This window comes from Paroedura picta, chromosome 8 (assembly GCF_049243985.1).
Source record: "Paroedura picta isolate Pp20150507F chromosome 8, Ppicta_v3.0, whole genome shotgun sequence".
NCBI classification, from domain to species: Eukaryota; Metazoa; Chordata; class Lepidosauria; order Squamata; family Gekkonidae; genus Paroedura; species Paroedura picta.
In genome coordinates, this window is record NC_135376.1 from 50,706,978 (window position 1) to 50,723,622 (window position 16,645).

At 42.0% G+C, this 16,645-nt stretch overlaps 1 protein-coding gene across 4 annotated transcripts in view; it reads left to right on the top strand.

Moving 5' to 3' along the window:
* The first annotated feature begins 605 nt into the window (after window positions 1-605).
* Window positions 606-16,645, top strand: part of SHOC2 (SHOC2 leucine rich repeat scaffold protein) — a 61,523-nt gene continuing 45,483 nt past the window's right edge. Inside the window, exon 1 of one of the 4 annotated variants that reach the window (XM_077349707.1) lies at window positions 606-730. The gene's annotated coding sequence lies outside the window, so the exon portion shown is untranslated. Of the gene's footprint in view, window positions 785-1,001; window positions 1,152-1,371; window positions 1,818-16,645 lie in introns of those variants that run through there. The other 3 variants (XM_077349704.1, XM_077349705.1, XM_077349706.1) reach the window with 3 other exon arrangements.

Here is a 16,645-nt window from a genome sequence, read left to right on the forward strand (position 1 = left end):
CATTTTAATCAGTTTTTTTTTAAATAACCCCAAACAGAAGAGACAGCAAAAAAAGTGGACAAGTCCTCTAAAAAGAACATGAGTTAATAACGTATCAATGAAAGCAAAATGAGTATGGGATAAACAATACTTCTTTGGTTTGATTTATTGTACTCGAAGTGGTTTCATAGTTAATTAAGTTATCCAGTCCGAGCTTTTAAATAAATTAGTTCTTAGAAATGCCGGACGGCCTAATCAGTCGTCTACGGGTCTTCAATCTGTTCCCGTCTCACCAACCGAGTTGGGGGGGAAGACGCGCAAAATCTGTTGAATGGCGGGGAGACTGCACCCTTTGTGTGGTGCAGGGCCGTGCCTTTGGTATGCATGAGATTGAAATGAAGTATTTTTTCTTCCAATGTTCCTCTTCAGGCTGCACCTAGTCAAACCGTCTAGGTGTTTTTACTGCTCCTCTGTTATTATCATTGTTTTTATTTGGACCCCTATCCACCAATGCAAGGATACTTTAATTTTTTTTTTACACGCTTTTCTTTCCTCATCCCCCCCACCCCATGTCTTCGGTGCCCAGTCCGTTGCCAATAGCAACAAAGATTTTCCGTCCGCGGGCTAAGATGGCGGCGTCCGGGAATTGAAGCCGGCGCGCCGCTCCACCTGCCGCTCTCTATGGTTACCGTGGAGGCCTGTGGGTGTGGAGTCCCGTGACGGGTCGCTCAGTACGCGGCGACGGCGGCCGGTAGGAGAGGCGATGGGGGGGGGATAGCGGCTGAGGGGGATGGCGAATGCTACGGTAAGGAGGACTGGAAGGTGGGGAGAGGCCTTCGTCGAAGGGAGGAGAGCGGGCTGCAGCCGGAATGCGAAGGGAGGGGAAACTGACGGGGGAGGGGGCTCGGGCGGCAGTGCCAAGAGGGCTGGGGGCGTTGGGTCAGGGGAGGAAGGGGTGGAGGCAGCAGGCGCTAGGGGGACGAGTTGGAGGCTGGCAACGTCGGAGGGGCGGGGGGTGGTGTCGGAGGCTCGGCGAGGGAACGAGGCTTCAGTGGCAGGAAGACGGCGAGTGGAGGAATGTGGGAGGTCGTCGGCTCTGGAGCCGAGGGGGGTCCCTGGCAGCTGGGCCACGGGCGAGGGGACGGAGAGGGGTGAGCTATTAATGGATCCTGGTAGGTCGCTCCGAGTGGGCGTGGAAAGCAGGCCACCGGGGGGAGTCGCGGTGGGGTTGGGCAGGTTGAAGGGCTCGACCCTCCCTTCAGTGGAGGAGGAGGAGGAGGAGGAGGAGGGGGGGGGGCTGAAGCAGAGGCCAGGGCTCCAACCAAGCGTGTGGGGCGGTGATGGTCTATGCAGAGGGTCGAGGACGAGCAGGCAGGGAAGTCCCTTGGAGAGGGGGGGTGCCCCTTTGACTGCAGCCCTGCAGGGGAGCCCTTTCGGGATATGGAGCAGGCTGCAGCCGGTGGGGAGCGGTGGCGGCAGTAGCAGCCGCCGCCGCCGCCTGGGTACGCGGGGGTAGGTGGGAGGGAGCCCCCCAGGCTGAGACTTCAGGCAGTGGGCGGAGTATGCAGGGAAAAGGGCTAAGGAGGTGGTGAAAGGACTGACTCGTGTGTGTATATGCGCCTGTGCAATGCTGTGTTTTGCTAGCTGCTGCGGCTGCAAGCCTGTAGGTGGAGGCGTCTGTTCCAAGCTGCTCTCGGCTGCTGTTGCTGACAGGAGATAGGGGTTGGGCCTAAGAGGCCATAAGGCAGAAGAAAAAAGCAGCAACAGCAGGAGAGATGGTAGCGAGCAGAAGCAGGAAGCCCCAAACACATAAAAGCCGTGACGCCCTTTGCTAGCAGGTATAGCCAGTGTCTGAAATGGGTGGAATGTGGGTTATTTGGATTGAAATATATTACATAGAGTTGGAAAAGTGTAGCTTGGGCGTATGTTCTGGTTGCTGGCTGCTATTAACCAAGTGTATTCTTTTGTTAACAATTTAACAATGAAGGCACTCCTTTTTTAGAACTCTGATCCTTAGGAGGCACAAAACTATTTTTACCAGTATTATGCACATTCCTGTCATATATGTAGGAGAGTGCCTTAGCAAGTAGGAGGGTTAGATTCTGACCTGTACATTTGGAAACCATTTTTTCCTGTATGTGTTGAATTGGTTTTAAAGAATGTCACTTTGTATTTCATCCTTATATGAGAAGAAAGTACAACAAAAAGTTAATAGCTTTTCAGATATTTCTGGTGAGTGTTCATAGTTACATGTTAAATAGTAGCTATGTCAGAAGAGCTCTTTGCTGCTTACAAAAGGATGGGCAACTCTTTTTCTATTTCATTATTGTTATGTCAGTTCTGCTGTTGTGCATAATTATGTATAAATAGCTTGTTTAAATGTTTTTTTTAATATAGTGAAAGTTTCTGTTATGAAATATTGTAATTTGAAACCTATCTGAAAGCTAGTTTCATATTTACAGTTGATCAGTTTCTGTGTGGCTTTCAGTTATTGACATGCACTATTGTTTTCTACTAAAGATATGATTATTTGATTTTGTTTATATTGATGAAAAACATGTGTGATAAAGCATTGAGCTAATTTAAGAATACTGGTTGAGATGGTCTGTGAAATAATTTATAGTCATTGCATATATGCATGAACAAAAATGCTTCCACAGTCAAATAATAATTGCAGCTGAGTTCTAATTGCATGCTCTAGCCTGCCTTGGAGCCATAAAACTGCTGAAACATAATTTTAAAGGGGAGTTTTTCACAACAGACAGCTTTTTAGTCATCCTCTAAAGGTGACTGTGTTTTACTGTCATTGAATTCTTCATTTAAACTAAGAAGTTAAGTCACACTGGTCATCTTAGAACTTACAATTATATGTGTCTGTATTTTAAGCACAAATGTTTTAGTGGTCTCTGGAGTTCCACCTGGTTCTTACCAAGAACTTGGTGACATTTATTATGTTTGAGGGTATATTTTAGATAAACTGAATTTTTAAAATCCATTACTCTTGACTTGGGTTTAAATATTTAGATTTTCTCAGTGAGTTACACAAAGCAGCAAAGTTCAGGAGAATTGATTGCCTAAGTCTAAGAGATGGAAACTGGATTCATTTTAGCTTATGATAAGCACTGGTAAATTGGTTTTGTGGAACTGTTAATTTTGCTAGATGTAACAAGTGAAATGAACAGGAGATGGTTGACATTTGGTCAACAGTTGTTTTAGAGGAAAAAACCCTTCTAATTTGACAGAAACTCTACTTGCAGTAGACTAAAATGCAGAAGTATTGGTCTAATACTGTAGGTGGTTAGTAATATATAGAAAGTAAATTCTCTTTTTCTGTGCTATGAAGCTTATAAACATTATTTGCTGTACTACTGTCAGTATTTTTCAGTTTTCCCCATTATTCAATTGGAAGAGGCTATAGGGTGGGTCATTGACATACATATTGATGATTGGTACACTGTACTAATCTAACATTATACAGACAATGGGTATAATTCATGCAGCTTTATCCCTGTGAATTATACATTTTTTACTTTTATAGTTTCATACCTTGATCCTTTTAGTAACACATATGAGAAGTTTGGCATTGGTCAGTCTGTTAGGACCTGTCCTAGCAAAACATCTTTATTTATTCAATTTGTTGAAGGAATTACTCTAAAGTATGTGCAATGTACAACATAGGTTACGAAATATGCCCAAGGGCTGTTAGGGAGAAATGGTTTTGATTGGTTTAGAACTTTTAAAGTTTTTGGGGGGAAAAGTGACATGAGAGAAAAATCTTGCAGTAAACTTTTGAAATAATGACATAGTTGTAATTTTCTGTTCAAATTCTTACCATAGATTAAAAGTTCAGACACCGCATTTATCACTTGTTGCATTTGCCCAAGTTATTGTAACACCAATCCAATCCTTTCTTATATGATGAAAGGGAATGGCAAATTTACCTTTAGCAGTACTGCTAATGGTTTATCCTGCTCTTCATTTGTTTCCCCTCCCCTATCAGAATTTGCTTCCTACTTCTTTGCTTCCTTTTTTCTTTATCATTTAGGCCATACAAGCTCAGTCCTCCACCTCTTTTGGTATGCCTTGTTGGAGTATAGCTCTTGGCACTGGATACTGGATTATGTACTATTTTCTTCCAAATATAGGATTCATAATTTATGTACACAGTTATGGAGCCTTAGCTGAAAGTGGAAATGCAGCTAAAGCATTCCATTCTATAGGATCAGCTCCTGCTGGTAATGGATTTTTCCAGATAAATGAATATAGGTATCTTCCTTGCCCGTAGAGTGGTTTTGAGTTGTAATATTGTACCATCTTGCTACTGTGATTGTTGTTGTGGGTCTTTAATCAGACTTTTGTAAACCACCACGAGCCACTCAGGAGTAGTGGTTAATAAATAAAATAAATAACAATAATAACAACAACAATAATAATTTGTATCTGGTCATGGCTTTCAAGTGCTCCTGCATTGAGCACAGTATGTGTGACATGGTTTAGTTTTTGTGCTTTTCTAATTTTTGTAGCCATCCTTTTATAAATGCATAAGGTAGTATAATAAATAGGGAGAGAGGCAGCTCATTGTATTAAAGGTCTATAACTGATAACATGTACAACAGAAGCAAATAAAACAAAAACATGTGAAGCTTTAAACACACTCCTGTCAATGTGTGAGGACTCAACCAACTATTTGTGTTAGAATTGAAATGACTGACAGCTGTATAGCATTTCAGTTTAAATAGCCGTTTTCCTAGCATGTTAAAAAGGCCACTTTCAACAAATTCTTGTATTCTAATATAGATGGTTACATTGTTTAGTTTGCCTGCACTGCATAGTGCCCACTTTATAACAGGCTTGACTTGAAACAGGTATCTTCCAACAAAAAAGCCCTCTTTCGGCATAATTTCACTTTTCTGTGGTATCCAGTCCACTTCTCATGCAGAATTCGTACCTCTTGGAATCATAGAGTTGAAAGGGACCTCCAGGTCATCTAGTCCAATCCCCTTCACAATGCAGGAACTCGCAACTACCTGCCTACCGATGGGCACATAGTTATGGAGCCTTAGCTGAAAGTGGTGACCCCAATTTCATGCCCAAGTGCCCTCCATCATGCCCTCCATCAAAAATCTCCAGAATCCAGCCTTGCCTGGAGGAAATACACCTGCCATCCAACAGCTGCAATTATCATTGGCTTTGAAAAGGGAGGAGATCCTGTTTTTTGGAAGCTACAGAATTTACTCAAACACAAGACTAGGTTTTTCACAGATATGCTATAAAAGGGGGGGGTGGCATCCTATATTTGCATACATGTTTTGAGGCCAGTGGCACCTTTAACAGCAACAAAGTTTAATTCTGGGTATAAGCTTGCCTGTGCGCTCACACTAATTTAGATGCACTGAAACAGATTTCTTCAAGCCTTACATATAGGTAGTGTGTTTGGTGGGCCAGTTAGAATCAAGATGCATAAATAATTAGGTGCTAAGTATAACTGAGATTGGGTTAAAGCAGTTGGTAGGACTTGTGATTCACAACAAATTACCATACAAGTATAAGAGTTAACAAACAGATATGAAAATAAAGTGTGAGTCGAGTGGCACTTTTAAGACCAACAGAGTTCAATTATGGATATATAAGTGAGCACTGAGAGACTTAGCATGTGTAGGTGCACATTTCATCAGATGCATTGAAACCATGTGTTACATATACCGTGTTTTCCCCAAAATAAGACATATCCATAAAATAAGCTGTAGCAGGATATTTAAGCATTTGTGAAATTTAAGTCATACCCCGAAAACAAGACATGCCCATAAAATAAGCCATAGCAGGATTTCTAAGTGTTTGCACACCATAGAAGTAAAGCTGTGGCTGCTGTTTTACTCAGCACTGTGGGTCTCTTTCCCCCCATTTTGATTTTCCACAGCAACAGTCTGCGGTAGGGTTGCGGCTGCTTTGGTGCCCACGGATGCCCGAGGCAGCGGCACAGAAGACAGGGGCGGAGTCAGCACCAGTGCGCCAGCTGGCACCGCATGCGGGTGTCAACTTGTGCACCGCCAGCATCAGCACCCCGCCCCTCTGTGCCACAGCACTAGCTGCCCCAGTCTCTCTCACCCCCCCCACAAACACCAGTAAAGCTGCTGCTCCCGAGCACTGACCAGCAACAGTCTGTGGGTCTCTCTCACCCCACACAAACACCTTTGTTGATGGCATTGACTTCTCTAAATACCAATAGGACACCCCCTGAAAATAAGCCATAGTTTGTCTTCTTGAGGAAAAATAAATATAAGACAGTGTCTTATTTTCGGGGAAACATGATGGGGAAGGGCAGCTGCCAAGAAGGGCAAATTAGAGTCAAGGTGCATAAGCACAGCTATGATTGGAAAAGCATGGTTGGTAAAATCTGAATAGCAGAAAATTAGTGTACAGATAATAAAAGTTAATAACAGATGTGAGAACTAAGAATGTTCAAGAAAAAGTTTGCCCTCCTGAACTTGTGAAAGAGAACGAACGGTCATTATCCAGTAGAACTGAAGGGCATTGTTGGGATTTAATGACATATACAATGTTAGAAGATGAGCAAGTGAATAAGCCCAAGATGGTGTAGTTGATGTTGTTAGGTCCAGCAACTGTGTGGTCTGGGTGTATGAGGCAACAAAGTCAGCACCTGGGTTTATCACAAGCTCTGGTAACTGTGTTCACATTCAAATTAAATCTTGTATCACTATGGGTGAGGAGTTGTTTGAGATTGGGATGGGGGGTTGTCAATGCACAAGAACTTACAATTCTCTACATAGAGCAAATAGGTCAAACCCTATGCTAAAGGAGAAACGGTCACAAATCTGACACCAAGAATCACAAAACTGAGAAAACCTGTAGGAGACTATTTCAGCCTCCCACATCACTAGTTGTTTTATTGCAAAGGAATTCCAGAAACAGACTGGAATGAGAGATTGCTGAATTACAAATTATTGCAATGCTCAGGACCATGAAACCTCCCAGGGCTTAACAAAGACATTGGGTTCTTATCTTATTACACATGCTAAGTCTCTCAGTTCTCATTTATACCCAGAATTAAACTTTATTGGTCTTAAAGGTACCACTGGATTCAAATGTTCTATTGCTTCAGACCAACACAACTACCCACCTGAATCTATTTGCATACAATTTATGTCCACTCATTTGTGTGTGTGTAAAATTTGGGACAAGGTCATCTTCCTTTTGAGTAAATATTAATGTCAGAGAAGTCCTTATGTGGTGCCTACATATATATGGTTGATACCTAAGAGTCTTTTATGTATTGGGACTGTGGTGATTTCAATTATGCAGGGAAATGGGGAGCAACTTTTTTTCCCTTACACATTAATGGGACCCAAAGTACTCTCAAATTAATTTAAACTCCAGTTGGTCTGACATTCCATTTCCACTTATAAGAAGAACTTAAACTGCAGGAGTTAGATTCAAATGGGCAGCAGAACAACATTTGATTCCAGTGGTAACTTTAAAGCCAACAAAGTTTAATTCTGGATATAAGCTTTCTGGAAGTAAAGAGCCACTTGTGGCGCAGAGTGGTAAGGCAGCAGACATGCAGTCTGAAAGCTCTGCCCATGAGGCTGGGAGTTCAATCCCAGCAGCCGGCTCAAGGTTGATTTAGCATTCCATCCTTCCGAGGTCGGTAAAATGAGTACCCAGCTTGCTGGGGGGTAAACGGTAATGACTGGGGAAGGCACTGGCAAACCACCCCGTATTGAGTCTGCCATGAAAACGCTAGAGGGCGTCACCCCAAGGGTCAGACATGACTCGGTGCTTGCACAGGGGATACCTTTACCTTAAGCTTTCATGCCACTACACAAACTTTGTTTTGCTTTAGACCCACGTGACTGTGTATCTGAATATAAAATATTTTAGCTTATGCTGCATCAGGATCTGTAGGCAACAAGTTATCCTAGCACTAAGTGGATTGCATTTACCCATTCTAATGCATATACTTCCTTATTCTGAAGGATCTACACCCTTTATACAATACAGATGTTTTGAAATATCTTCTGCATTTGAATGATTATGAATGTTTAAATACTGCTGCACATTTGAGTTCATTCTTTCAGTCAAACTGGTGTTCAGATAGGTTTTCTGTTGATGGAGCTTTGCTCAAGGCTGGTTGTGTGTTTTATTAAAAGAATAAATAAATGCGACTTCTAAGTGTAAAGGCCTGATTTCTGGAAATAATGAATTTAGGCTCTTCTGTTCTGCTGTAGGTTGTCCATATTTTGTAGGTGAAGTATTCTCTTACATTTAATTTTCTAATATTTAAGCAAAACTTAGCAATTCATAGACCTTGATTTAATTAGATTTAGTTGATTTATTGCCCAGTACATCATAGTGTACACAAGAGAAGGGGAATTTGGGAAATATGAAAAAAACCCCACATGTTATGGGTGTCCTGTTTCCATAGCAAGACATGATGACATCTAGTTGCTTTTCAAATAGCAGCTTTGTGACTAGGCAAAGCTGTTGCAGGTTTATCTTAAGCTGTATTTCAGAGCTGTGGGGCCAGAAGTATTTTCTACTCGTTTCAGCACTTCTGTTTATGTAAAATACATGATTGGTGGGAATACTGATTATGTTAAAAATTACATGTTTTTTTACTTTTGCATACAACTTATGATTAATGCTATGAAACATGCTTTGAATTTCTGTAAAAAGGCATTCATGCTGAACATGCATATCCTGATCGCATGGGAAGAAGCGCATGCTTTTACATGTGGAGAATTTATCATTGATTACACATGTCATGGAAGTTCCTTCTCCTGTTTACATGACTGTTTAAACTTGGACCAGTAGTTGAACTAGCTCTGCTAAAGAATGTAATATTAATTTTAGTTGGACATATGCCAGATTGCTATTTGGAATATGCTATATACTGCGAATCTTGGAACAATTAAAAGTAATTTTGTATTTGAGAAAATGGAAATGCTCAAAGGATCTTGAATTTTAAAATTATGATTGTAATAATATACAGGTCACATAAAAAAACAGAATAAAATCCCGACATTTTGATTTTCCACAGCAAAATCAAAATTAAACACACTACTTAAACTAGAACTCAAGCAGGATTATGTGAGCAGTAAGACAACACAAAATATTTGCACACTCAGGTTCTATGTGCAATATACGCTATTTAAAATTTTTCTCTCAACCAAGCAACTATGAATGTAACACACTCCATTTAAGACTGAGGTATCAGTGAGATAAATATTAAGCAAATTGGGGACAAAGCTTTATTTCAAACAAAAGTTTGTTGACACAAAATTCAAACAGAAAGTTTTATAAATCCACTTTTGTGGAAAAGATAGCAAGCTAGCAAATATATGTTGCTAACGTAGGTTGAAAAATTCCTTGTTATCAAAGATTTGAGTGGGTTCATGGCACAAGTTCTTAACATTCTATGGTAATCTCAGAACTCCATACATCTTATGATGCCATTGTGTAATTTTCTGGTTACTGTGAACTGACTTGTCTGAAGAATCACATTGTTACTTCTAACTTTTGCAGAGATTGTTCTTTGGCTGTTATGGTTGCTTGTTTACACATTTAGACCACCAGATGTTGCCAGCTATTATAAGAGTCCTATTTTGTATGAGAACTTGTCACATTCCTCCAAGTAACTCCCTAAAAAAATCTTCCAAACAAAAATCCAAAATAATCACATTTGATTTGGTAACCTTAAACATTCTTAAGAGTGAAAGAGACTAATGTTAGAAAACAGCTTTATTGTGTAGTCTTAAAACAATGCCAGTTTCAACTTTTCTGTTGGTTTCAACTTTTCTGAAGAAATGGAACTATGGGATGGATGTTGAATCAAAATATTATGGTGCAGCATACAAACCAAAATGATACTGTAAGCTTAAATCTACAGATGCAAACAATGAAAACACCTGGCTGAGATTTAGCTATCAAGGAAGATTTTTTAACCTTCTAAAAACTACTGTAATCATAATAGGAAAAATATGTCACCTGATGTTATTAAAATAGCTCTGCTGTTTAGTTAGGAATATGAATTCCATCTTGTCTAAGTTCATGCAATAATGACAAATGTTTTGAATATATAACATGTTAAATGAAGCATTGCTTTGAAATATAGCCTTTTAAATTTAAAGTTTTGAGATCACATACCACAATAAAGCTGTTTTCTGTTAATCCACCACAAATTTAAGCTTGACACTTTCAATTAAGGCCTTAATTATTTTGGAAAACTAATAAGACTTGTGCTTTTATCACTGGGGGCAAACAGAGACCCAGTTTCCCATAGATCACTGAAAAAGATTATCGGACACACCACAAACTAAATACAGCAATTACATTTAGATATGATGATTAAGGCATAGGAGACATTTAATAAGTGGTATCTTTAAAAGGATACAGTTTACAAACAGAAGTTCTTCTGTTTCCCCTTAAACCATTTTACTAACATAATTTTTTGTTCTAAGAGTATCATCTAAAGGCCATATATAGAAAAAGGGTTGTAAGAATTCTAGCTTTTACTTACATGTATGGTTGATGACATCACCCTGCCAACAAAAGTGTGTCTAGTCAAGCCTATGGTCTTCCCAGTTGCCATGTATGGCTGTGAAAGCTGGACCATAAGGAAGGCTGAGCGTCAAAGAATTGAGGCTTTTGAACTCTGGTGCTGGAGAAGACTCTTGCTTGTCCCTTGGACTGCAAGGCGAACAAACCGGTCAGTCCTAGAGGAGATCAGCCCCGACTGCTCCTTAGAAGGCCAGATCCTGAAGATGAAACTCAAATACTTTGGCCACCTCATGAGAAGGAAGGACTCCTTGGAGAAGAGCCTAATGCTGGGAGCGATTGAGGGCAAAAGAAGAAGGGGACGACAGAGAATGAGGTGGCTGGATGGAGTCACTGAAGCAGTCGGTGCGAACTTAAATGGACTCCAGGGAATGGTAGAGGACAGGAAGGCCTGGAGGATCATTGTCCATGGGGCCGTGATGGGTCGGACATGACTTCGCACCTAACAACAACATCATAGTGTACTGTTCAGTGAAAAAAGCTGTTATTTTGTTCTGATTATGAAATTCCACAGATCAAAATAATTTTTTGACTAGATGTCATTAGTGTTAGCCAAAGTGGGAAATTTGCTGAAGTAATGGGAAAGTTGTTTTTTTTAAATTCTATTGTGCCAGTCTATACACTGCAGTTAGATAGTAATGGAAAAAGTAGGGTAATATGTTCAAAGAGTGAAAATGCAAATAAACGGCTGGAAAAGTACATGTGTATAAGTACAAATGACTGTGAACTGCATGTAGGTTTGTATAATTCATTTTTATTCCTGTAATTTGGAAATACCTAGAGATCCAAAAGAGCCTCTTGTGGCGCAGAGTGATAAGGCAGCAGACATGCGGTCTGAAAGCTCTGCCCATGAGGTTGGGAGTTCAATCCCGGCAGCCAGCTCAGCCTTCCATCCTTTCGAGGTTGGTTAAATGAGTACCCAGCTTGTTGCTGGGGGGTAAAACGATAATTACTGGGGTAGGGAATGGCAAACCACCCTGTATTGAGTCTGCCATGAAGACGCTAGAGGGCGTCACCCCAAGGGTCAGACATGACCCAGTGCTTGCATAGGGGATACCTTTACCTTTACCTTAAGAGATCCAAAGCTCAGTTATTCAAGGGACACAAATTATTTTTAGATGGGTTTTGATGATTTGATTACTGGACTATGAACAGTTTTGATAACTGAAGTGTAAATGCTACTTGGATTCATAAATTTTTGTAGCATTTAGATGCTACAGAATATATAACTGGCATATGGCAAGGCTGTCTGTTTTCCCTCCCATCCCCGCAGTAGAAATGTCATTGAACACATTTATTCTGTGTTAAAATCTGATACATCATCTAACAGACTTTGAAGAATCTGTTTGAAAAGGTTTTTATCTTTTTTACCACCCTCCAGTCTTCATAAATTGCTCAGTATCATGACATAATTTAGAATATTTCCATACCTGTTGGCATCTCAAAGAGATCTTGTAATTAGATTTGCAGAAAGAAAAGGGCAGATTGTGTAACTTGTTAAATTTAAGATTTTTTGGGGCTTCACTGTAGTGCCCTAATATTTATTGATGCTAAATTTTATTATTATTTTTTTAAATAACAATTATATGTTTAAATATAATTTATTAAATTATCACCTTTCAACAGGAGAATTCCTGGAGGGGCTAAAAGAGGCAGTGGTTTGCCTGCTACTTAAAAAAAAAATCTTTGGACCTACGAGAGCCTTCCAACTACTGCCCCCATCTTGCATGTAGTGTTTCTAGGGAAGATGCTTGAAAAGGCTGCTGCAGGCCAACTAGCAGCATACTTGGAAGAAGCTTTGGTCCTAGACCCATCTCAGTCATGTTTCTGGCCTGGCCAATGGGGTAGAGACAGTGCTAGTTGCCCTGATGGACAACCTCCATTGCCAATTGGATCGGGACAGGTCGACGCTGCTTATATTACTAGACCTGTCAGCAGCGTTGAAGAGAATTGACCATGAGCTTCTTGCCGATCAGAGGGACCGATCTCCTTTCTCCAGGATTGCATAGAGAAAGTAGGACTAGGAAAGAGCTCATCAAGCTGCCACAAACTGGCTTGTGGAGTCCCCTGGGGCAGTTCTTTCTCCAATCTTATTATGCTCCCTCTTGCTCAACTGGTACACAGGTTTGGGTTGGGTTGCCACCAATATGCCGATGACACCCAGCCGTTCCTCCTGATGGTTGGCCGCTTTGACTTTCCCTCAGGAACATTAGCCAGCTGCCTGGAAGCAGTGACGAGGTAGCTCAAGCAGAGTTATCTGAAATTCAATCCTTCAAAGATGGAGGTCCTGTGGCTGGGCAGAAAAGGTCCAAGTAAGGAAATGTGCCAACCTGGATGGAGTACGGCTGTCAGTGGCCTACTCCGCCAGAAACCTGGGGGTGATTTTTGATGCCTCCCTCTGGAGGCTCAGATCATGATGGTAGTGCGGCTGGCATTTTACCACCTTTGTCAAGCCAAACTATGAGTGCCGTACTTGGCCCTGGAACACCTAGCCATAGCAATCCATGTGATGGTCACCTCTAGACTGGACTTCTGCAACTCGCTTTATGCTGGCCCACCCTTATCCTTTATCTGGAAACTACAAATGGTCCAGAACGCAGCTGTCAGGGTCCTCACAGCAACACCTAGGAGGTCCCACATCTAGCCCATCCTCCAGCAGCTTCCGGTCAAATTCTGGATCAGTCTTAAGATTTTGGTTATCACTTTTAAGGCCACATGCGGTCTGGGCCCAGTATACCTGAGGGATCGCCTCTCTGCCTACACACCTTCACCAGCTTTATGGTCCACCAGTTCCAACTTCCTGGTGATCCCTGGCCCCAAGGAAGTTTGCTTGACTTCAACCAGAGCCAGAGTTTTCTCTATCCTGGCCCCCACCTGGTGGAACGAGCTCCCAGAGGAGATCAGGACCCTGATGGAACTTGAACAGTTCCACAGGGCTTGCAAAAGGGAGCTCCTCTGCCAGGCATTTGATTAAGGTTGACCAAAACCACCTCTTCCAATCGGCCCCCCCATGTCTCCCTCCTACAACCATCACTGCAGACCCGCCCACCCCACTGGGCCATCAGTAAGCATTGGTTTATTGTTCTCAACATTCTGTTGTTCTATTGTTCATAATGTTGTTATTATTATAAAGTTATTTGTATTGTTCCTGTTTGATGTAAATAGCCCTGAGGCGTCAGGGAGGATGGTTATATACATATTCTTATAAATCTTAACTACTGGCTCTTAAATAAAGTTGAAATGGCCATCTGGGCGGCGCTGACCGAGTTTCAAGTCTGCTGTCTGGGTCTGTCCGGCCCCAGGCAGCAGGCCAGTCTGGATTTGGACGGCCCCTAGAGTGCCCGCCTCCCTCAGGTGTGTGAAAACGCTCACACAGCCTCGCCACACAGCTCCTGGCCACTGAGGGCTACACTTGTCAGACTCGCCTCCATCCAGGTTCTGGAGCACCCCGTGGTCCTCTGCCCGGCTGCTGCCGAGGCATCCGGTCCCAAGAACCATGCCTGGCAGCGGCGGTCCTCCGTGCACCAAGGAGCCACCCGTACCACACACATCTTCTTGGCCGAGGCACCCTGCGGCCGCATGCCACGGAGCTGCCACCTCTACACAGGCCTTCCCGCCATCAGAGCTGTGCTGCCCTCTGGTTGGCCGCCGCTGAACCAGGCGCCCCGCCACCCTCTCACCCACGAAGATGCTGCCAGCCCTCTGAGTATCCGCCGCTACTCGCTCGCTTCCCACCAGCCTGCCCGCTGCCGGCTTACTCGTCACCAATGCTCCCATGGCCTCTGGTAGGTCCCCCCCTTCTCCCGTTCTCCCTGCTGCTGCCCGCTAGTGCAGGAATGCAATGGGCTTTTCAGCTAGTAAATAAAATAAGTAGCATCACAGTTACAACTATAGTGAGGCTTGCCATTAACTAGGAGAGGTCAGTCATTTTGGAATTTTTTACCTTTCCCCTCAGTGTTCCTGGAATCAGCTCTTTCACACACTCCATATTTATTACTCTCCTCACCTCTTACAAGAAGCTACTGGAGGGGGCCACAGAAGCTGGAAGGGTGCATGAACCTTTTTGGAACATGAAAGGGAGTGGGGAGTGACCAGTTTCTCTATTTCCCCAAGTGATTGCAGTTGTTATGAAATCTCCCCTATCCCAGGCTCATGAGCTCGTTCTCCTGTTTGCTCTGATGGGAAAATGTAGCAGAGAGAGGTCCTGCTTCTTCCATCTGCTGGAGATACCAAAAGAGGGTCATTCTAGTAATCTTGGGTGCATCCTTCCAAATGAAACCCTTACATTGTTGAGTCACAATGTGAGATTTTTCTTTCTTTGTCCTTTTTACAAGAATGAGGTAAGAGATTGCCCAATATGCAATCTTCAAAGTGGAGGATATTTTCTCTGGAAGCAGCTCAAGTAGCTGCTGTTCTTTCTAGGAGGTGATGAAAGCAGGGAAGAACCCCATGGACTGCTTGTTAGTACAGTAAACTGAAGGCATGTAGGTTTGACTTGTTTCAAGTCAAGTCTTATTCATCATTCAGGTATGTATTTTCAGCCCAGGATTATATGTAATGTCTAGGGCTCGAGCCTCTTATGGCACAGAGTGGTAAGGCAGCCGTCTGAAAGCTTTGCTCATGAGGCTGGGAGTTCAATCCCAGCAGCCGGCTCAAGGTTGACTCAGCCTTCCATTCTTCTGAGGTTGGTAAAATGAGTACCCAGCTTGCTGGGGGGTAAATGGTAATGACTGGGGAAGGCACTGGCAAACCACCCCGTATTGAGTCTGCCATGAAAACGCTGGAGGGCGTCACCCCAAGGGTCAGACATGACTCAGTGCTTGCACAGGGGATACCTTTACCTTTACCTAGGGCTATATGTCTGCCATATTATGTTGGAGTGCAGCTCAGTTTGCTCTGACACTGAAATTTAATATGTGAAGAGTATGTGTGACCTGTGTTGCATTTGAGCATCTCATTTTTGAATTCTTCATTATGCCTTTGTCCCAACAACATCTTAGAGTGGTATGTTGGACATGTATGTGTTCAGATATGAGATAAAGTAGTATAGCTCTGTTCTTTGGATCTACCTCTTGTTGACAGTACTGTCTGAAACTCTATTTTCACCCTGAAGTTCAGAGATATGGAGCATTCTTGCTGTTCTCTTAACAAAAGGCTTATTGTGTTCATTGTTTCCTTATGAACAAGTGACTAATCGTTCCTCTTTTATTTGTTTACCATGCCTTGTGATGTAATGTGAACCTGTTTGCAATCTAGGATATGTTTTGTATAGTAAAGTGATGTAACTCACTTGAAGGGAGATTTCAAATGCTCCTGTTGGTTGCAGTTGTTCTTCAGAGCACATAAGACTAAATGATAAAATGGCAGTGGGAATAATTTTTTGTACCTGTAACTAAACAGCAAATTAAAATAATTGCTTTGCTCTTCATTGACAATATTTGCACATAAACTACCTTCAAGTATTTGTATTTTTTTAGACTAGAACAAAACCAAGTATTTATACTGTGTTTTGATTGCACATGTGAGTTCTTAGAACTCTTATATATTCTATATTGTGTAAATTCATATCTGAAATTTTCTGATAGTATCAGAATAGCAAACTTCTGGGATTGTAGGACTTCCCAACTTATTTTCTTGTTCTTTCATATTTTTCTGTTTATCAACTTGCCAGCAAATTCTGGCATTGGCACTCCTCCCTTTCCAACATTCTTAGCGCTGTGGTTTCAGAACCTGTAGTGCTTATTTGGAGTGTAAGGCTTCATCCATTAAATGCAGTCTGATGCAAAGGAATTCCTCTGCAAAGAATTATGCTGCGTATCTGCTAAAGGGTGATAATACAAAATGTGAAATTTCCAAATAGGCTGGATATGTACCAGGGATCTGTAATCAGCCATGATTCCTTTGTAATATTTATTTATTTACTTACTTACTTACTTACTTACTTACTTACTTACTTACTTACTTACTTACTTACTTACTGCCCTCTCCGGGGGCTCAGGGCGGTTTACATAAGAACAAACAACAATACATAAAACAATCTATAAACATATGAATAACTTTACAATAATAACTAATGGTTGTAACCATATAA